We start from the raw sequence: 23118 nt of genomic DNA on the forward strand, positions 1-23118 counted from the left end.
AGCTTCCTATTAAATGAACGCCCCCTACTGTGGGATTAGCTCACGGGGGCAGGAATTCTATAGGGCTTATTCCCTGAAGCTATCCTGAAGCTAGTTTTTTACACTTATTTCTTCCCTAAACCACTCCGAATCTTTCTCTTTCTCTGATGCCAACCCTGTTCTTACAAACAGTGGTGTTCAGACTCAATACTCTCTTTATTCACACCCATTTTATTATTCCTAGGGAAATAACTGGCACTAAATTTCCAAGAAACTGGGTGCAAACTACAACTACAAACTACAAACTACAACTTATGTATCTTACTTCTTTCATAACCTGAAACTTGTTACTTGAACCAAATGCAGGTTGTCCTAAAAATCCTTTAAAATTTGGAATGGTCCTAAGACATGACTTTTATGAAAAGAGTTGTTTAACAAGGATTGCTACAATTATTCTTAAATAAACATGAAAAAGAAAAAACTTTCTCCCAGAAGGTAAAAACATTCTCATTTGTTTTGGAAAAGTATCTAGACAACATCAAATTCTCAGGTCAAGGACATCAAATTCTCAGGTCAAGGACACATGATTAAACTAGAAGTGGGAAAAAGTACATAGCTTTACTACATGAAAGCTACTACATATCCTAAAATTGTGAAAGTCAACTATTAAAAATCTGTTTAGGGTTATGTCAAAACTTGAACATATAAGCAACCTATCTATGGTTGAGTAATCAGACGTACAAAACAAGTATTAAAACCAAAAATTGACTTAAAAAATAACAATTACCTAATCTCCTACTGCAATCCAAAGTTGAATGGGGGGAATTCCCTGGCGGTCCAGTAGTTAGAACTTGGTGCTTTCACTGCCAGGGCCTGGGTTCAATCCCTGGTTGGGGAACTAAGATCCCACAAGCCGCGCAGCGCAGCAAGTTGAATGGACTGCTCAATGGAAAAAACTGCAAAGAAATTAAACTTAAAATGATTATATATTAATGAGATTCTAAGATAAAGCACATGAAAACACTGCCTCACATTTATCTATGGTTCCTATTCTTCTCTACTCCTCCAACAAAAATATGTTCAATATACTGCAAAGCATGGAAAAATGAGTAATACACACAAAAAAGTAAATAATAACCAGACATTTGGGAATATTTTAATGGCCTTTCAGATAAATGTGGATATTCTCCTTTGATACTATACCAAAACTCAATTGGCTGAAATATATTGGAATGGGTAACCTTATCAATAAACTCTACATTCACATTAAGACCCACTGGTCTTGGGGGCTTCCCTGGTGGTGAAGTGGTTAAGAATCCACCTGCCAGTGCAGGGGACACAAGGTCGAGTCCTGGTCCGGGAAGATCCCACATGCCGCAGAGCCACTAAGCCCATGTGCCACAACTACTGAAGCCCACGCGCCTACTAGAGCCTCTGCTCTGCAACAAGAGAGAAGCCACCACAATGGGAAGCTCATGCACCGCAATGAAGAGGAGCCCCCACTCGCCGCAACTAAAGAAAGCCCGTGCACAGCAACGGAGACCCAACGCAGCCAAAAAAAAAAAAAAAAAAAAAAAAAATGATCCATTGGTCTAGCTAGATCTTTGTTTCTTATCCTTGCGTGATCTTATAATATCATGCACTGGTGACTTGGAAAATATTGGCTTACAGAGTCATGTGGATCTTCAAATATTGACATATTTCATTATACATTATTTTAAAAATCATGTCCATTAACATCACCAATATCATCGGAAAAATCTTCCAAAATTCTAATTTTCCCTTGAAAACTAGAACTTTATCATTGCCCGTAAATACTGTCAATCTTTTCCTTTTAAAGATCCAGGTTCGCTTCTTGAGAAAATGTCAGTCTAATACCCAAGTCTGAAAAACTTCTTCAGTTTGTCAAGCATTCTTTCAAGTAAAAATGGTGTTCATGAAGAAAGTGGCTAATTCAGCTTGCAACTCAAAAATCACACAAATGCTTTCCCTAGAGGCAACCATATTTCAGTATGACAGCAGAAAAAGCGTTTTAAGCATACTTCCTATTTTGTCACAGTACATTAAAATGATATGTACAAAGTTGAGATCTGATAATTTTTTTTTTACTTCTTCATCAAGTGCATTTAGACTTTTTTTTAAACTGTGAGTGCATGGCACTGAAGGATATGTACCATGACTGCTAATACAGGGAGGTACTCTCACCTGATTTGTTCTTAGATGTCAAAAGTTTTACCCACTTTTGCTTTTGTACATTGGTATAGATGTCAACACAGAGAAAAGGCAAAGGACATCTCAGTATTATTGTAAACAGTTCTGTACTTGTAGACTCCCTCAAAATGTCTAGGCAATCCCCAGGATTCCTTGAACCATACTTTAAAAACCACTGAGCTACACAATTTATTTGGTCACAATCACAATTATTCTTCCTTACTTCTCATTCATACCTTAATAGGAATCTTAAAAATTAAGCAATCTAATCAACTTCAATTGGCACTAGCGATGCTACAGGTGAACAGAAGCTTTATACGTCATCTTTCCCACTGAGGAAGCAAAGAGGTTCGGAAAGCTTACAAACTTTGCCTAAAAACTCACTGCACTGGTATGATTACAAGCAATACTTATTTTCTTCATTATACTTTTCTGTATTCAAAACACTTTAGTGCAAAATCTCAAGTTCAACAATTTCAAGAGCAGAATAACAGATGCACATGTTTATATACCTCATTACTATCCCTTGTTATTATCTGTACAGTACAGAATTCAAAGTTCCTGAGGAATTCCCAAGTTTTGCTATAGTTACTGAGGAGCTTAATGATAACTTATAAATCTTAGAAGCAGCAGCTATAACTATGTTAGCATAATGTAGTCTCACTGCAATCTAACAACACGTAGGTAACAGTTGGATGCGATATGCACACCACTTTGACACCTACAAACTATTAATTAAACAAAAAGAGCTTATATTTATAGTCTTCATTCCCAGTAACTAAGAACTTTTAGAAACTCCCCCCCCTTTTTATAGAATACAGTGACTTGAAAAATATATTCTAATAAGAAGGATAAATTATAGAAAACTCAGATAATTAGAATTTTGCATAACATTTTCCATTTCCTTTCTAGAAGCTTTTGCCAAAAACTGTTATTAAATGGACAGATTTTCTTTCATCTTTGTGCCCTTCCCACAAGGCAAAGAGGAGGAAAGCAACAGGTAAAGGTGATCCACCAATGGGGCAATTAGTTCACTGTATATTTTCAAAATAAAGTTACTTAACAAAATGCTAAGTTTTAAATAGAGGAGAGAAAACTATTTAATTAAAAGTACATATTTACTGAAATAAATATTTAAGGCAACTACTGAAAAACTCAGCAAGAAGCTCCATGATGTAGCAAAAGTGATGATTCCAAGAAGTCAATAACTGAAAATGTTCAAAATTACGTATAACTATTTTTTTTTTTATTTTTTTTTTTTACGTATAACTACTTTTAATGGATGCTCTCTTCCTTTAACATCTTTAGTCTGCCTGTACAACAGTTAAAAACATTCTATCCCCACCACTGGAAAAGATTACCTAGCAAGTTATCTCATGGGATCAGAATCCAGCTTAAATTTAAAATGTCTCACTGAAATAAATAAATACATACATACATACGCACACACATACAACTACAAAATTACAAAACAGCATAACTACAAGAGTTAAGCGTTAGGAACCAGCCCAATATAAAATTCAAAATCAGAACGTTAGATAATTATTCTGTATAGTTAGACTAAGATTAATTTAAAAGTGAACACATTTCTAGTACCTGAGCACCTCATATATAATTTTAAGTGTGGTAATACTCCAGAATATTGTTCTGTATAGTAAAAACCAAATGGAAATTCTGCAATCTATGTTGTAATTTTTTATTTTTTATTTTTTGGCCGCCGCGCGGCTTGTGGGATCTTAGTTCTCTGACCAGGGATTGAACCCTCCGCCCTCTGCGGTGAAAGTGTGGAGTCCTAACCACTGGACCACCAGGGAATTCCCCAAATATTCATTTCTTTCTTTTGTAAGTTTTAAGGTTCCTTGGAAACTGTTTACAAATTTTGATCCACTATTGATGCAAAGAAAAATTCTTCATAAATCGCTACTGAAATAATAATCAGTTGCTGTTGTAGCCTTAATTTGACTAACATTGGGAATAAACACACCAGTGTTAGGAAGTATGGAGAAGTGGTATTTCTTTTTGTTAGTGGTGTATTTTAAGAAGTGATTTTAATTTTTTGAAGGCAGCACAAAAGTTCCTGATAGTCTTTCTTCTCTAAAATACAAATTCTATGACTAAAGGGATTGGTCTTAGAATCCAGTGATCAACTAGGTTCAAACAAAGTACAAGAGATTATACAGCAAGCCAGTCTTTACTGCAAATAGATAAATTCATCCTATTCCTTGCACCTAATGCTTCCATTGTGTTCATAACATTTCCAAAGGACTAATAAATGAAAAGACTTAAGTTTTCAAATGGTAATTAGTACCTTTAAGTACTATTGCAAAATATCTTAACACTGAAAAACATCAGGCTTTCAGCACAAGGGTAAGCCACAGTACAGACCTCCTGCTTGCTGAAAAATCTATCCAGTGTTAACAACGAATCATTGCATCAGCCAAAATATCTGTTTCTTAACTTTTTCTAAAAGAAATCCAATTTGAAAAGGGTAACTGTAAAAACTTCAGCCTAATCTCTGACTCTAAGGGTCTCAAAAATTATAGGAGGGGGAAGAAAAATCAAGGCATAAATTTAGTCACAACCCTATATGATCTTACAGAGTTTAAGATCAATCTTCATCAAGATTTTCTATAGACTGAACATGTGACATTACTGCCATAATACAAAAGACAGCTTTTGAATATTCAGTTCATAAATACTAAACTATTCCTGGTGCCAGTCAAATCTAAACACTACAGATCAATACCCACCCCTTCTTTACCAATACATAACACAGAAACACATTATTTTGAGCCTTTGGGAAAATGACGACACATGCATACCAGTAAGACCTTAATATTCAATAATAAAACTCCCTACTTACATTTTTGGAAGAAAAATAAACGACACCTTTGCAAAATCAGTCAAATCCTATTTGTATGAGATCCAGTTTCCCTATTTAATTTCACTGCCTTAATAAATATTGATCAAATACCTACAACAGAAGTCAAAGAAAACTGAACATGGACAGTTTCTCATTCAAATCTTAGACTTTATATTTAAAACAACATGTATAATTAGTTACTATGTTATCAATCTCTGCATAGGTCTTCTACCAATCTTGAATTATATTGGAAGATACACCTGTAAGATCCTACTGTACATGGATCAAAGTTTTTTATGATGAATTCCCTATCACACCTCGCTAGACCCTCCTTACATGGTGGCTCCTTACCATGGGGGCTCACTTTCCCTTTACACAGCTAAGAGAAAATACTGAAATTCCACAGTAAAGGACTGTTTTGAGGATAAAATCGAAATCAATTTGTAAACTTAAAATGGTTCCAAAACCAATGTGGAAATGTTTCTTTTTGAAGGAAGACAAAGTTCTCTTCAAATATCATCTCTTTAAATGTTTATTACAGTTAATCCCTAAATCTAAGTGCTAAACACTTACTATGTGCACAGGCAAGGTTCTAGTAACTAAGATACAGTAGAAAATAAAATGGACCAAGTCCCTACCCTCATGGTGTTTACATTTAACAAACTGGTATTGTCTCTGTGCAAAGAACACATCCTGTCCATGGAGTCTATAATTTAGTGGGATAAGAAAAAACACATATAATGATAACAGGAGGTAGGAAGTGACGCTTGTCATAGAAAGGAAGAGAGATGACTTTCATAGGGTGGGGGAGGGTGGGAAGGGGCAGAAAGAGCAATCATTTTCATGCACCCATACCAAAGTTTAAAATTAAGCCAGTTTATTATTGGGTTCTTCAGTTGTATTACCATACTTGGCACATTAAAACCAAACTGGATACACGTGTTTCAAAGACGTACTTTCCGGCTTCTTCAGATAAGGGAGCTTCACAATTTATTATGAATGACAAAAAGAAAATGCAAGTGAAACTACTTTCCCGTAGTGCAGAGATCAAAAGCATGGATGGGCTCAAATAAGACTATCATTCAGGGCTCTGTGTCCTTAAAGTTAATTCACCATTCTGATATCAACTTCCTCTCTTAAAACCTGGTAATGAAACTACCCAAATGATTCTACACTGTTTGACTAACGTACTCACCTTTTTTGGGGTATGATGGGACGACCATTCTCTGTAAAATGTAATTCACTATAAAAATGTCATATATTTCCCTCCAGGTTCTCTATTATGGTACGTTACTGTCCTACAAGTCAGCAGGACCACTGACTAGTTATCTTATCTTTTCCAGGCCTCAGTTTCCTCCTCCGTAAAATCAGAGGGTGGGACTGGATGATCTAAATAGCCCTTTCCGGCCCTTAAAAAGTCCCATGACTCCATATGACTCAAACACAATTCAAGGGTCAGCTTTTAGGAGTAATACCAGCCTTAAGTTAAATGAACGTCTACCCTTTTTATGTTACTTCTTGCTAAGCTAAGGTTTTGTTGAACAAGTCCAAATAGCATTCTAATTACAAAAAAGAGGGTTAAAAAATGAATTTACGAGTTGGAAGCTTTAAGTTTTATAAGCATGATAAATTATATTTTAGATATTTATATATTAGATGCTGTGCTACTAGCAAAACAAAAATCCAATCAGGTTGAATTAATTTTAAAATATTAAAATCACAATCTTCATTTAGCGTCAACTTTCTACCCCGTTAAAAATGTGATTTCCCGTTACTGTAACACAGAACTGCTTATGTTCACACAAGAGCTGCAGGGCAAAAATGTTGTTCTGAACTAATAAAAGGGGGTGGGGGATCAGGAGAAGGGGAAGAAAATCGTCTGCTTAAACTCAGCAAGGATGATCTTTTCTCCAAAAGCCATCAGGTTTTTTTCTTTTTTCCACAAGAAATATTCGGATGGCCCGATTCACTGGGGGTAATTTTAAATAAGATTCACGGCGCTGACAGTCAACGTTAGGATTACACACATCGAGATGGCGAAAAAGAGAAGACAAACTTCCTGGATTTTCTCTCCCTCTGTAAGAGAAAGAGATTTCCTCTTGCTGACGAAGGGAAAGGCCCCTTTAACAGTTTTTCTCTACGCGGTGGCCGCTGCCAGACTAGGTGGGGCTCCCTCCGCTGCCTTCCTCCTGCCACTTCCCGCAACAAATGGAGCAAACCAGCCCCGTTTCAGGCAAACTTTTTCCCTGTCAGGCTCGAGCCCGCAGGACGCCGGGGAGTGGTTTCCCCCGAACGCTCCTCGCCCCAGCTCGGGACTGGGGGAAGCTGGGTCTCCTCAAAGGATAACTTTCTGGTTTCCGTTCTAACTTCCACTCACACCCGGGAGGAAAAGAGGCGGCCGGCGAGGGGGCTCCGGGGCAGGGGGGACGAGTCTTACGGGGAGCCGGCGGGGGACCGCGGGCAGCGGGAGAGGCTGTGGCGGCCGCGGGCAGGAGGGAGCAGGCGGGTGGGGGTGGGGGGGTCCTCGGGCTCTCACTTCCTCCGCCATATTTCAGACATTTGACCCCTTCCGCAAAGCGCGCTGTTCCCCCGCGGCGGCGGCGGCTCATGCCCGCCGGCCTGGGAGGCAGCGCACTCGCCGGCCGGGCCCGAGCCCTCGCACCACCTGCCGCGCTCTGAGGCCGCCGTCGCCGCCGCCCCGGCCCCCTGACCGCCGCGCGCGCGCCCCGCCCGGCCCGCGCCGCACCCCACCCGCTCCCCTCTGCCGGCGCCCGGCCCCCGCCCCGCGCGGCCACCGCCGCCGCTCCCCTCAGCGGCCACGCACGCACTCTGCGAACCTCTCACGCTGTCACCGGGTCCCCGCAGCCAGCGTCGCTTCGCGCTCCCTCCGGGTCGCTGCTACCGGCGCCACGGCGGTCCTGCCGCTACCGCCGCCGCCGCCGCTCCGGCTGGCTTACACGCCTGACTCTGGGCGAGGTTTGGCGGTGTCGCCTTGACGTCAAGCGTTCAGCCTCGCTCTCGCTTCCGCCCGCGGGCGGGGCGCGCGGGTGCGCGGCCGGGAAGGGGCGGGGCCTAGGGGAGGGGCGAGGGGAGCCGAGGGGCGGGGCCTTCCGCGTCCCCGCAGCGCAAACCGGGAGCGCGCGGCGCTCTTCGTGGCGTTTCACCCGCGGTGTTTTTCTCTCCCTCTTACTGCCTCTTCGGCCTTCCCTCGGCTTCCCAAATCCTAGCGGGTTACAACGGTGCGAAGAGCTTAAAAACCGTACGAATTCAAAAGGTGCCTTTCATGCAAACTGTAATTCAGTCACCAACGCCACCAAACATTTGGTGCTCCCGTACTCCTTTGTGCTGGGGAAAGTGGCTGGAGAAGTAACAGCGCTCAATTTCCACACCTAGAGCTCCCGTGAGGGTGCCTTGAATAGGGCACAGTCTTTTTCATTCTTGAAGTGGTTTCTCGTGAATTGTCAAGCGTCTTCACCCAGGACAACTCTTTGCAAATTATCCTGTCAAACTCAGTTAACTAATCCAAGATTCCAAACAACTTTGTACCTAAATCAACTATTTATATGAGTAAAATAAATCGCACATTTAAATGCGTGACTAGAGTACTTTAAAGGGTTACCCATAGGTGGTCTATGATGTAACTACTGGGCAACAGAAAGGACTTTCTGTTCCAAATGCCTTGTTTCAAAAAGGGTGGGAACTTAACAGTGGAATTTACCATTATTAGAGAAAAGACTAAAATACGACTACCCTTTATACAAGATATTATCTTTTTTATGAAAACTGGGTTTTGATGGGCAAAAATATTCAAAGAGAGAGCAAAAATATTCAAAGATGGGCAAATATGCAGGGAAAAGTAGGGGTTGGGGGTCATTAAAGGCTAATTTTTGCTTAGTTCAGAGTTTAACTGGGCCCTGTGTTATAAGGCATTCTTTTTTTTTTTTTTTTTTTTTTTTTTTTTTGCGGTACGCGGGCCTCTCACTGTTGTGGCCTCTCCCGTTGAGGAGCACAGGCTCCGGACGCGCAGGCTCAGCGGCCATGGCTCACGGGCCCAGCCTCTCCGCGGCATGTGGGATCTTCCCGGACCGGGGCACGAACCCATGTCCCCTGCATCGTTAGGTGGACTCTCAACCACTGTGCCACCAGGGAAGCCGTATCAGGCATTCTTGAAATAAATTTTTATGAACTTTTATAAATTTGGAAGATGAGCAAAAAATATGATTAATTTCACTCCTTTTAAGAATACTAGTAATTGAAAACTAAAGGAATAGATAAGAATGAACTATAATTATCCTAAGTTTTCTGTATAAGTGCTTTCTAGGTGTTTCACGATTTAGGTTAACTGAATATGTTGAATATTTTGGTAATTTCTGTTTCCTTAGAAAAACCGTTTTTTGATGGGAATTTCAAAGGCACGTGTCAGAGCAGTCTGTAGGAAATACTGTAAATTCTGAATGAATGAATTTCAAATAAATTGACTTTACTAACTTTTCAATTATTGCATGAAACTTTGAGAAGTCTGAAAGCCTGAAACTGAGTTCATGGGAGAAAATGTTACCTGGGTATACTGTTTTTTCTTTTCTCTCTCTCTCTCTTTTTAACTCTTTGACCTTTGTGCAATTGATTTTCTTTTTTCCCCAGAAAGAGTCAGTTTCAGAAGATTGGAGCTAGGATTATTTAGAATTTGAGAGAATATGTAAAATAGTTAGATTAAAAATACATTTGTTTTCTTCTGTTACACTGGAAATCGTTTCACTCGTATTAAGCTATTATCTCTATGCAGAGAATGCCAGACTGTACATCTCTTAAGCACCGAACTCACTTATGGGTTTGAGCTCCTCGTTCCTATCCCCTTGAAAACTTCACCAGGATATTCCACTGGCAACTTGAACAGGTCATGTGTGCAAACTGAACTCATCACCTTTGTCACCAAACCAGTTTCTTCTCCTTTTGTTAACTGTATCGCCATCTTTTAAATGACCCAGTCTTCAATCCTGATACTCCTTTTTCTGCCTTTCCTGAACCCATCAGTCAATTGGCACATCTATTAGATAGCAATTCATTTCTACTGAGACCACACTTGTTTGGGTTGGCATTACTTCTCAACTCCTGGACTTCAGGTGAACCTTCCTACCTTGCCTGTGGCCTCCTGTCTGTTTCTGCTGTGATCCATTCTACACATTGTTGCCAGATGAATTATCTTAAAGCATACTGACCAAGTCACTCTCTTTGCCAAAGAGCATTCATTTACTCCCCTGCCCTACTGAAGTTAAAAATCCTTGTACCTTATTTTTCCCTTTCACTTAAAAAATGCCTTACGGTCAGGTAGACTTCTCATCTTGCCCAGACATAGTGCTTTCCCACTTCTCTGGTGTGCAGAGGTGATTTCCTCTGTCTGGAATGCCCCTTTCCACCTCTGCCCGTTATTCAAGGTCCATTTACTTTCTCCAAGAAAGAGCACCTTTTCTGATATTTCCAATTTAATGTGGGCTCTCCTCTATTGAATCCCCATAACACTATTGCTCTCTTTTTTTGTCACTTGTTTTCTACCCTCCTACTAGAACAAGGGCTTGCAAACTTTTTCTGTAAAGCCAGATAGTAAATATTTAAGGCTTTGTGGGCCAGATGGTCTTTGGTACAACTACTCAATCCTTTGTTGTGCAAAAACAACCATAGGATACATAAGGAATGAGTGTGGCTGTATTCTAATAAAACTTTATTTATGGACACTAATTTGAATTTCATGTAATTTTCATGTTTCACAAATCTTCTTTTAAAAAAAAATCATTAAACATGTGAAAACTATCCTAGCTCATGTCTGTAACAAAAACAGGCTGTCATTGTTTGCCCTTTTGTACTCAGGGCCAGCTTCGGAGGCATGTGACAGGGCCCTGTGCTTAGAAAGTCCCCATGATCCTTTTCATGCTCTGATGGCACCATCTTGAAATTTTTAATGATTTTTCAACAAGAGGTCTGCATTTTCATTTTGCCCTAGGTCCCTCAAATTATGTAGCAGGTCCTACTGGTACTAGGAGATAAAGTCCATAAGATAAGGATAAATATTTCTCATGTTTGGTATGGTGGTTTTCATATAACAGGCATTGTTGAATTTTCTGTTCCTAAGGTACTGTGGAATAGTGGACAACATGAGAGTCAGAGTTCAGCTCCACTGCTTATTAGCTGCATAGTCTTGCACAAATTCCTTAATCGTGTCGAGGCATAGTTTTCTCATCTGCAACGTGGGGATATATAACCTCTGCCTTACAGAACTGTTGTAAGAGAAAGTAGAGAAAATAGCCATGTCTTAGCCCCTGAGACTAGAAGCAGCTCAAAATTAGTTTTTCCCTCTTTAGGGGAAGTGAATTAATAGTGTGCTCACCCATAACTCTTGCTGTATTTAACCTGATATGGTATTTCTGATTTTCCATGTATTTGCCTCTTTAGAAGTTTTACTTCAAATACCATTAGTTTCATTTAAAAAGTCCACATAAGTAAAGGTCTTATTGCAACTGCAAAATTAGATTTAAAAAAACCTTCACACTTACAATTTTCCTAATTAATGGTTAATGATTATTTGCATTAACAAGAGTCATGCTGTTTAACTTCCAATTAAGCATGGTTATCAGTAGCATTGAGAGTCATTAACCCTAAATATTATGTTATTTCATTCACAAATGAACAATATCGAAATTTGATCCTTCAAGGCACATTGTTACTGGTTTTTCCCTCTGTCGTGTAAGTGTGTGTGTGTGTGTGTGTGTGTGTGTGTGTGTATAGTATATGATTATATAAATGTAGTTCTATTTTTTTGCAACACCTTGGAGGCTGGGGTTGGAGGTTGAGAAGGATAAGAGGGCTGCTTGTTGATACAAAAGAGGAAAAACAATGACTTAAATCCCAAGTTAGTTTTGTTCTGTTTCCTTGGTCCAAGATTGTTTCAAACGCTATGCAGTTATTTTAGAAATTCTAGCACAATCACGTGAGAGACCAGGTAAGAGCATATTAGATCATTGCTATTATAGGAGAACAACTCAGGACTCATACTCTCCTAGGGTAGTTTGTGTTTCTCTAAGATTTCTGTTTTGGGGAAACCATGTACTTATATATAAGAAAAATGAGGCAGTTTGGCATGTTTTCTACTCTGTGTAATAGCTATAATAACTGCTTATTTGTCTCAAGACATATTTCAAATTCTGTCTGTACTCTCTTTCAGCAGTTGTAGTCTTGACCGCCAAACCTGCCTACACCACATTAACTCTAACAGTTCTGTAATTTTGTCACTGATAATGTCTATGGTGTAAGGAATAGATTATACTTAAAATTTCCCCCTTTCTTAAGCTGTAGCTGAGAAAAACCATACAAATGAAAATGACATTCCCAGAGCCATCATGTAAATGAATGTTGAAGTAGAAAACCACTGGAAGAACCAGCTTCATGAAATTCCCCCTGTCATGAATTTTCAAAAGAAATTTAAATTAAGAAAATCTTCAAAAACCGCACATAAATACTTTCAGAATCTGGGCTGTCTCCAAATCAAACAGCTAATAAAATCATGCCAAAGATGCTCAAGAGTTAGGCATCCCCTTAGAACTTATCATTATGATAGTCCTGGCTTCTACTCCCAGTCACTCCCAAGTCTTGTGTATGAATCACATACCTCAATAATGATGACCAAATTTCAGGAGGTTGGTTTGAATGATCCATTATACAGATGAGAAGCCTAAAGCTTAGGAAGGCTAAGTGACCAAGGCTATATATAAATATGTGGGCAGAGTTGAAATTTATATCTTAGTTTGCCTGCCTTCCTTTGGCACCATGCTGTGCTATTATTCCTCTGTAATGCTGTTCTTTCAGCCAGAAAATCTTTCCTGTCTCTTTTGTATTTATCTAAATCTTAGTCATTGTTCTAGATCTAGTGGTTTCTTGCTTCTCTGAATCTCCCTAATAATTATTGTTTGTACCACTCATTTGGTACTTATCAGACATTGCCTTACTTAAATTGCTTTTGTCTTCTCTCTATCCTGAGATCCTTGAGAACCAAAAGCATATCTTACACTTCTTTGTATTTACCATACTGCCTGGCATCACATATTATAAATAAAATGTAGTGTGGGGACTCTTGCTAATCTTGGTGTGATTCTCCAAGCTGATCATAGTGGATTTGTGACCTCTGGCCGTTATTTAACCTTTCAGAGTTTATTAGTAATCTTTAAAAATGTACATAAAAGTATCTAAAGTGTAGGGTTTTAATTTTTTTAAAAATAAGGGACCAGGGGCTTCCCTGGTGGCGCAGTGGTTGAGAGTCCGCCTGCCGATGCAGGGGACACGGGTTCGTGCCCCGGTCCGGGAAGATCCCACATGCCGCGGAGTGGCTGGGCCCGTGAGCCATGGCCACTGAGCCTGCGCGTCCGGAGCCTGTGCTCCGCAACGGGAGAGGCCACAACAGTGAGAGGTCCATGTACTGCAAAAAAAAAAATAATAATAAGGGACCAGGTATAAAAACGGAAGTAATACAGGGTAACAGTTAAGTGGATTGGCTCTGGAGTCAGATTGCAAATTCAAATGGAGGCTCCATTCATCTTAGGGAATTTACTTCTGGTGCCTGTTTTCTCATTTGTAAAATGAATACAGTAGAACCTACATTATGGTATTATTGTGAGGATTAAAAGAGTTAACAATACAAATAGAATAGTGCCCACCACAAAGTAAGCACTCTGTAAATGTTAGGTACGTCATCATGAAAAGATTCTCTATAAATATTGGTTCCTACTACATCCTCTGGCACAATAAAACTTTTTACAAACATGGTAAGAGTTCAACAGATCCTTGTTAAACTTTCCTTTTGCTTTGCTTATGACAGTTCTCAGTGAAGGATTGGTTGTGTTCTAAAGTTTCTTTATGTCAGTAGTTTGTAACTCAAAAATACTTATGCAATGGAAACAATGCTATAAAGTTTATGGTGTGGGTACCTTAAAATTTATCTGATTATTAAGAAAGCTGAAAAAAAAACCTGTTTTAATCCATTGACACTAAAAACACAGTTCCAAAAGTACTATTTCAACTGCTACTAATCACCATTTATAACACTGTTCCCTTAGTTTTCATGGCACCTTATTCTTGGGGTTTTGTTCTTTTCTCTCTAGCTTTTTCATCTCCCCCTCTTTACGCTATCCCTTCTTCCTCCTGACTTTTAAGGGTCGGAGTCCCCAGAGCTTGATTCTGGGTCCTTTTCTTCTTGGATACTTTCTTCTAGGCATTTCTAGTCTTTCCCATGGCTTTATATGCCATTTAAATGCCAGTGGCTCTTAGATCTATATCTGCAGTTCAGACTTCTTTGCCAAGCTCCAGTTGCATAGGGCCAATTGCCTCCTGGAAAGCTTTCCTTGGTTGGCCTCTCCAAATATGCTCTTCCTCCAGGAATCCTCTATTCAATAAATGGTACCAGCTCCCTAAAACAGAGAACTATCACTTCCCTCTGCCTTTTCCACATATCAAATTCTTCACCAAATCCTGTTGATTCTACAGTTGACCCTTGAACAATATGGGGGGTTAGGGCCACTGACCCTCCACCCATTCGAAAATCTGAGTATAATTTGTAGTTGGACCTCCTTATGAAGAGGGTCCTCCAGATCCCCAGTTCCTCATCAGCAGATTCACCCAACCTCAGATAGTGTAGAACTGTAGTATTTACTATTGGAAAAACATCCTCATAATAAGTGGCTCCGTGCAGCTCAAACCCACATTGTTCGAGGGTCAACTGTACTTCCCAAATCACTAAAATATGACCACTTTTCTCCATATTCATTGTCTGATTGGTTTATGTACTTTTGCCCTTCTTCCCATCCATTGTCTAAAAGTGGTCTTAATTTTTTAAAAAAGCTTTTTATAATGGAAAATTTCAGTTACACATAGAGGAGCCCCTATGTACACATCTCTCAGTTTCAACATTATCCTAATTTTTGCTACTCTTGTTTCATTTGTCCCCTCCCTTTTTTTTTCTAGTTGGAATAGTTTAAGGAAAATCCTGTAACTAATTTAGTATGCATTTCCCACAGATACGAACATTTAAAAAATATAACCACAATGCCGTTATCATACCTAACAAAATTTTTAAAGTTTCCTTAACAAAATATAATACCAGTCCAAATTTAAAATTTCCTGATTATATCAAAGATGGCTCCTTACTGCTGGTTTGTTCAGTTTGCCATCCAAAAAAGTCCAGACATGATATTTAATTGTTATGCTTCTTAAATCTCTTTCAATCTCTAATAGCCCCTCCTCCATTTGCTGAGTGGATGACCATTTGTATTCTACTTTTGTGCTGTGCCTTTCCTTATCTTTCAGCTTCTCTATAAATGATATCACTTTTGGTGGATATCTGTGGCAAAAATCCTATAGCCTTGATATTATACATCTTTATCTACAAATGCTAGATTGAGAAAGTAAGGACCTCCCTTTCACATATTCACATTATGTGAAGAAAATATGGAAGATGGATTGAAAACTATTCATTCATATCAAAATCCAGATAAGAAGTGCATATACTACATACTAAGAACTTATCTCACTCGATTCTTTAAAAAATCCTTTGAGTTTTTTATCCCCGTCTTCAGGTTAAGAAACATATTGAGAGAGGCTAAGTAAAAAATATGGGGCTACGGTGTCAGTCTGAGACAGGGCCAGGCCAGACTTGAAGCCCTGGACTCTTTTTCCCAGGCACTCATTGTCTCTTCATCCAGTCATGCTGCTGTAGTAATAAAGTAATGAAGTAATGAAGGATGGTTTAAATAGGGGAAAAACTACCAAAAGACAATTCTGGTAGATGCTTTACCAAGATAAAAATTTAAAAAAAAAAAAAAAAAAGAGTCCTACCCGAGTCTATATAAGGGGGAGTAGATTATTTTGTTGTAAGGTGAATATATTTGAGAAAATAATTACTCAGTGGGATTCTGATAAAAATTGGTAAAAGTCTGATGAAAGTTGAACAGTGGCAGAAGCAGCCTTCTAAGGGCATTTGTCTCTGAGTGCCCTCCTGCTCTATCTGATTTTGTCTATTTCTTTTTTCTTTTTAAATTACATGCTTTTGTCTTTTTAAGACGGACTTTAACATCACTAATGTGCTTATACATTTCCTTCCTGCTTCGCTGTAGGCCTCAGAACCACAGCTTCTTTTCGCTAGGATCCCTTTCCTCTCCTAACTGTCTCTATCTAAATTCTTCAGTGGCTTGTCATGTCCTTAATGCCTAAAAAAGCTTGTCAAAAGACCATGTTAGCCAAGGGAGAGAAATTATTTTTAAGATATATTGGCCTGAAAAGTTCTGTTTCACCAGTCTGCCTGCATGTGCCTGCATCTACCCCAGCTGTGAGTTAGCCCAGCCTCCTCCTGCTGTTCTTCATGCTACTAGCTTAAGATAACACAAGAGTCTCCCTAGCTAATTACATGTTTATAACTGATTCATAAATGGAGACATCCACAAACAACAAACAAAAAGCAAAGAGTAACTGACCAATAGCAAAGAGAAGGAAAGTATTTTAAATGTCTTGGTTAATGGATATATTCCCCCCAAAATTGAAATGTCAGGGAGAGTAGATTACTTTGTTCAGAGCAGCATTGCTCACAGTAGGCAAAAGGTAGAAGCAACCCAAGTGTCCACTGATGGATAAATGGAGAAACAAAATGTGGTGTATACAAACAATGGAATATTATTCAGCCTTAAAAAGGAAGGAAATTCTGATCAGTACTACAACATAGGTGAACCTTGAAGACATTATTATGCTAAGTGAAATAAACCAGCCACCACAAGACAAATTGGCATGATTCCACTTATATGAGGTCCCTAGAGCAGTCAAATTCATAGAGACAGAAAGTAGAATGGTGGTTGTCAGGGGCGGGCGGGAATGGGGAGTTAGTATGTAATGGGTACAGAGTTTCAGTTTGGGAAGATGAAAATATTCTGGAGATGGATGGTGGTGATGGTTGCAGAATAACGTAAATGTACTTAATGCCACAAAACTGTACACGTAAAGATGGTTAAATTGGTAGATTTTAGGTTACCTATATTTTACCAAAACTTAAAAAATTGGTTAAGAACCTGGGCTCTGGGTGAGAAAGCCTGGGTTCAAATTCTGACTCCATCACTTATTAGCTGTGAGAATCCACACTATTTCCACATCCTGAGTTTGAGTTGCTTCATCTAAAAAATTGGAATAAGAAGAGTGCATACCTAAATGTATGACAGGGAGAGCAACAATTTCTAACCAAATCTGTCTCCGCCCCAAAAAACAAATAAAAGCCTTGTGAGGATTAAATAAAACAGTCTATCTAATATCCTTCGTACATTGCCTTGCACATAGTCAGCACTCAATGTTAGCCACTATAATTTTATGATCATTTATTTACATTTAATTCACTTTTAAAGATTAGATGGGTAGATTTTCTTATGTGTTTTAGAAATTTACTCCAGATTTAGATCTCTTAATTATGTGACTCCAGGAGGGTGATTTCAGTATCTAGATCAGCTACAAGGATAGCTGATCCAGAGATACTGATGAATAGCATGAAGTTCTAATGAGTTTGCCAAGTTTAGTGGAAAAAACAAAGGTATTGGAGTAATGATAAAAGTACCCCTTTATGTTTGGGAAATGAAATTTTCAGCCACTTTCTCTCAGCTCTCTGAAAATAAGTAGCAAGGAAAATAATATTGATTTTTGAGTATCCTGAAACTTGAGATAGTTTTTCAGTTGTCTGGTAACATTTGTTGTGTAATCCAAGAGATACTGTCCAAGTTGCAACCACAGGAAAATTTCCCCCAGCCTAGATCATGGCTCCCTAGGAAGTTGGCCACTGAGTATATATACATCTGCTAACTTGAATAATTACAGAACCATAATTGTGAAATGTCTCAATTTTACACTCAGCATTATGATTCCTTTGTGAATAATTGTGTGTGTGTGTGTGTGTGTGTGTGAAGGAGAAACAGTGGAAGAAGCTGTGGAGTTACTGCTTTTGGAAAAGGGTAAACCTGAATAATACAGAGGAGACAGTGTGCCAGGCTTTTTGTAAACGAATCCTCAACCCTTCAACATTGCCGCTATCATCATTGCATTTTAAAGACGAGGAAACAGGCTCAGAAGTTACCTGTGTGAGCAGTGAACTGGAATTTGAAAGTAGGTTGATTTGACTCCAGGCTGCGTTCTTTCTCTCAAACCACACTCCCCAAACCAGAACTTCTTGCCACCTGTTACTGTCACTGGCGCTAGTGTCACTTTTGGAGCTGCTCAGGTTCTGAAATCACCTTCTGGAGACTGCTGCTGTCCCTGGACGATTGTAATGGTGGCTCTTTGCTCACCAACCCACCCTCTGCTAAGAGGGAGAAGCTGCTCCTCAGAGGAGGTGAAACAGAGGGCACAATAAAGCCCTACTGCCCAGAAATATTCCTTCTCCTCTTTTCTGACCTGCAGTGGCCACTATTAAAGCCACTCAGTTTGGAAAACAAAAGTGCCATTATCTTCAGAAAGCCCCTGTTTCAGTATACACATGCTACCTGGGAGTCAGAAGCAGGCAGAGATTCTTCCAGCTCTCTCTCTCTGTCTCTCATTAGCACAGTTTAGTTTATCAGATAAACTCGTTGTCTCCTGGAAAGCCTAGAAAGACTATCTCAGGGAAGACATACCTGACAAGCAAGTGTCACCAGTGCTCCATGAGGCCAGCAGGTCTGGGTAGGGGTCCTGAAACCCACATAGCGATGGGACCCTGGGAATGGGCCTCAGTCACGGCTGCCTGGGGTGGTGATGATCTGTTGGCTGCAAGTAGGAGATACCAACCTGAGCTACCTTAAGCAGAAAGGGAATGGATTAGAAGAATTAGGGAGGTGTCTCAGAGAACCGTGGAATTATGGGACAGCCAGGTCTCAGGAAGGGAGGAGCCACGGAAAGGCCTGGGGCTGCAGTGGCAGCTGGTAGAAGTCCTAGCCTAGAGCACTCAGGGACTTGACTTGGCTCCTGATTCCAGTATATCTTAAGCCTCAAGTGAGAGTGAGAATATGATACGTTCAGCTGAGCTGATTGTTCACAGTTGGCTTGGCCAGCGATGGTTGCATGGGGGAAGGGGCAGAGATTGGTGCGGTGAGAAGTTCACACAACAGAAAGAGGAACCCTCCCTGTGGGGTGATGAGGCAGTTTCCAGATAGGAGGGGCTGGGCTGACACTGTATTAGACACCTACCACATATTCCTTAGATCTTATATGGGGAGTCATTCTGGAGGGGGAATTGCTTAGAAGAAGTGCAGCGTGGTAGTTAAGATTGCTGGCTTTGGAGCTGGATTGCCTGAGCTTGAATGCCAACACGGCCACTTCCTGGGCAACTTGCTTAAGTATTCTGTGTGTCTGTTTGCTTCTCTCTAGAGTGGTGATAATAATAGTACTTACTACATGAGAGCATTAGGATTAAATGAGTTAATACCAGCAAAGAGCTTAAAACAGTGCCTGGCACACAGTTAGCCCTGGATAAAATCACTATTATTATCTGGCTTTTGAGGCATCATAATATTCATTGAAATTGTCAAACAGATTCACCTTACTTTAAAAATACCCAGTGGAGCTCTTTTAACATGTAATTTTATGAAAGAAAGAGGAACGCAATGAGATAAACACTTTGTTATGAAATACCTATTTGGCTGAACTCAGGCATAAATACAGATGCAACAAATATCAAATATCAAGAAAAGAAGTACGACAAAGAAAATAAAAACACTAAAAGAAAAAATATGGTTGCAACATCAAAAGCACAGTCCACAAAGAAAAGAATTGATAAATTGGGCTTCATCAAAATTAAAAACTTTTGCTATTTAAAAGGTGTCATTAGGACTTCCCTGGTGGCACAGTGGTTAAGAATTTGCCTGCCAATGCAGGGGACATGGGTTTGAGCCCTGGTCCGGGAAGATCCCACATGCCGTGGAGCAACTAAGCCCGTGTGCCACAACTACTGAGCCTGTGCTCTAGAGCCCATGAGCCACAACTACTGAGCCCACATGCCGCAACTACTGAAGCCCACGCGCCTACAGCCCGTGCTCCACAAGAGAAGCCACCGCAATGAGAAGCCTGTGCACCGCAACAAGAGAGCCCCGCTCGCCACAACTAGAGAAAGCCCGCACGCAGCAACAAAGACCCAACACAGCCAAAAATAAGGGAATAAAAAAAAGAACATAAATACATTAAAAAAAGGTGCCATTAAAAGAATGAATAGACAAGCCAAATATTTTGAGAAAATATTTGTAAATCATATATCTGATGAAGAACTTATATCCAGAAGAAAAGAACACTTACAATTCAATAATAATAATAAGACAAATAATAAGACAAACCAACTAACTGAAAAATGGGCAGAAGATTTGAAAGACATTTCACCAAGAAGCTATCTGAATGGCTAATAAACACACAAAAAGATCCTTGACATTCTTGTTTTGGGAAATGCTGATTAAAAATCACAGTGAGATACCACTATAAACTCTTTGAAATGACTGTGATCCAAAAGATTGACTTTATCAAGTATAGGAGGTGTGGGGAAACTGGAATGCATACCTACTACTGGTGAGAATATAAAACAATGCGTTCACTTTGGCAAATACTTTGGCAATGTCTTAAAACAGTAAAACATAAATTTAGCATATGACCCAACCATTCCTTTCCTGGGTATATACCCAAGAGAAATAAATAACATATGTTCACACAAAGACTTGTCTAAAAATGTTCATAAAATTATTATTCAAAACTGGTTATTTAAACTGGTTATTAAACTGGTTATTAAAACTGGTTATTTAAACTGGTTAAACTGGTTATTTAAACTGGTTAAAATGTGGTATTATATAATACTATTCAGCAATAAAAAGAAATCATTAATATATGCACAATATAGGTGAATCTCACAAACATCATGCAAAGTGAAGGAAGAAAGACACAAAAGGTTATATCTTGCATATTCCTATTTATATGAAATTTCTGGAAATGGTAAATCTACAGAGACAGAAAAACAGAACAGTAATTGCCTGGGCTGGGCATGGGAGTGGGGATTAACTACAAATGGGAATGACAGAAATTTTGAAGGTGATAGAAATGTCCTAAAACTAGATTGCAGTGACAGTTGTACAACTGCATGAATTTACCAAAATCACTGAAATATATACTTGTTAACAGGTGAATTTTATGATATGTAAGTTAGATCTCAATAAAGCTGCTTCTGTCCTATATTCATTTTGACTGTTACCAGTGAAAACTACAACTAAAAATAATTAAGAAAAATATCTCAATTATTAGATTAAGAAATCTAAGAAATCTTAGACTGAGAAATCTCTGTCTTAGTCCAACACTATTTGCTGAAGCTCATTTTGGTTTCATAATGTTTTATGCCCAGTCCCACCCCATTTCCCCATTGATCCACCCTAGTGTAGTGACTTTCTGTTATCAGGGCTGGTAAATCATGTATAGACAATGGAGTCTAAGAGTACTCTGCATCGGAACTTTAGGGAGGGTATCTTATAAAAACTGTATTTATATAGCTCTAGCTATTCCCATTCCTATTTGCTATTGAACTGATTCAAGCATTACTGGAGTGTAAGAAACCATTCTCCAAGGAAAATTCTGATTTCTACAGCTGCCTGCGAATACCCAGGAATTTTTTTCCTCTCTCTTCAATGTGTCATACTGCCCTAACCATGACAGGAAGAAAACAACTTTTAGGTTGAGTGGGACATCAAAAATGCTTCTCCTATAACTAAAAAAAAAAAAAAAATCATTTGCTTGATAGTTATTTCCTGTGTCAAACTATCAAATGTTTCCCGTGACTGCAGCCATCTGGGGGTTTGTTGTTTGTTTCATGCCAACATGTTAACATAAAGTGCCTGAAGGGAACGACATTCATTCATTTATCCGTTCATCCATCCATCCATCCGTCTATCCATTCGTCCATCAACACATTCGACAATGATTTCTTGAGTACTAGCTATATATCATACACCATGCTATTAAGGATGCAAAAATGAGTAAGAAAGACATGGTCTCCACCCTCACAGAGCTTAAAGTCTGTTTTGGATGACAGCCAAAAGCCAGCACTGAAGACACATTTTTCCACTTTCCAGGTTTTCTTGGGCTGGCCTCAGCTCCTCCAGTGGCGGCACTGGTGGCGAGTCAGGCGACCTGGTGACTATGCGGTGCCTCTGGTAGTGGAAGCAAGGGGCTCCCTGCTCCTGGCAGCAGTTTTGATTCATCGGCAGTGGTTCCTTTGGCAGGCTTCGGAAGGACAGACTTTGAAGAAGCCTCCTCTTTAATGGCAAGTGGGAAAGTTTTAGGGGGTGGCTACAAGAGGTCTTAGGTGGCATCTGTGGCCTCCAGCGCCTCTGCAAATTATATAGACGTCAAATGCAAGTTAGGAGGTTTTTTTAAAGTGAAAATATGCCTTCTGTACTTGCTTGGAAGCATATCAGATCTGAAGGTAGAGATGAGAATTCATTTGTTTCTCAAATATTTCATATTTTTGTGAATACATAGTAAATCAAGGTTGCTCTACAACTCTTGCAGTATTTTCAGTTCAGTGGTGTGAGGTAGTTACACAATGTCATTATATAATGTTGTTTTTAGAAAGGGAAATTAAAACTAATGTGCTCAGTTGGGCCTCTACAGAGAAAGACAGTAAGTAATCAGCCAATTTATAACTAGGACCAAAAGATAGAGTTCCAACCTTTACTTTTGAAGGAAACAATACGAAAAAATACAAAAATGGGACAGTGCTTTAGATAATATGTTAGTTAAAACCTCATAAGAACACAGAATTTGCTGGATAGCATTTCTGGCTTAAACTGACTCTGCCTATGGTGGAGTCTGAGGCTTCTTGAGTTAAATGATTTGCAGAATGCTGTAGTGTCTGATCTACTTAAATATATCAGTCACGTGGAACTGCTATGGTAGTTCCTTTTCTCCTGCCCCTATGGAGATTCCCACTATTGAAAGTACTTCCTGTGAGGTCAGGGATGACAAACACATGGCAGACATGCCCATGCCCAGAGCACCAGCTC

At 39.5% G+C, this 23118-nt stretch overlaps 1 protein-coding gene across 3 annotated transcripts in view; it reads right to left on the reverse strand.

Annotated features, from left to right (window-relative positions):
- RAP1B (RAP1B, member of RAS oncogene family) overlaps positions 1 to 23118 on the reverse strand; it is a 64961-nt gene that overhangs the window by 38576 nt on the left and 3267 nt on the right. The window contains exons 1-2 of one of the 3 annotated variants that reach the window (XM_030866348.3): positions 7891 to 8051; positions 767 to 935 (exon numbers count right to left, since the gene is read on the reverse strand). The exons of 1 other annotated variant lie outside the window; for it this stretch is intronic. The gene's annotated coding sequence lies outside the window, so the exon portion shown is untranslated. Of the gene's footprint in view, positions 1 to 766; positions 936 to 7890; positions 8052 to 23118 lie in introns of those variants that run through there. One more of the 3 variants, XM_030866346.3, reaches the window with a different exon arrangement.

Source organism: Globicephala melas, chromosome 10 (assembly GCF_963455315.2).
Source record: "Globicephala melas chromosome 10, mGloMel1.2, whole genome shotgun sequence".
In the NCBI taxonomy this organism is placed as follows: Eukaryota; Metazoa; Chordata; class Mammalia; order Artiodactyla; family Delphinidae; genus Globicephala; species Globicephala melas.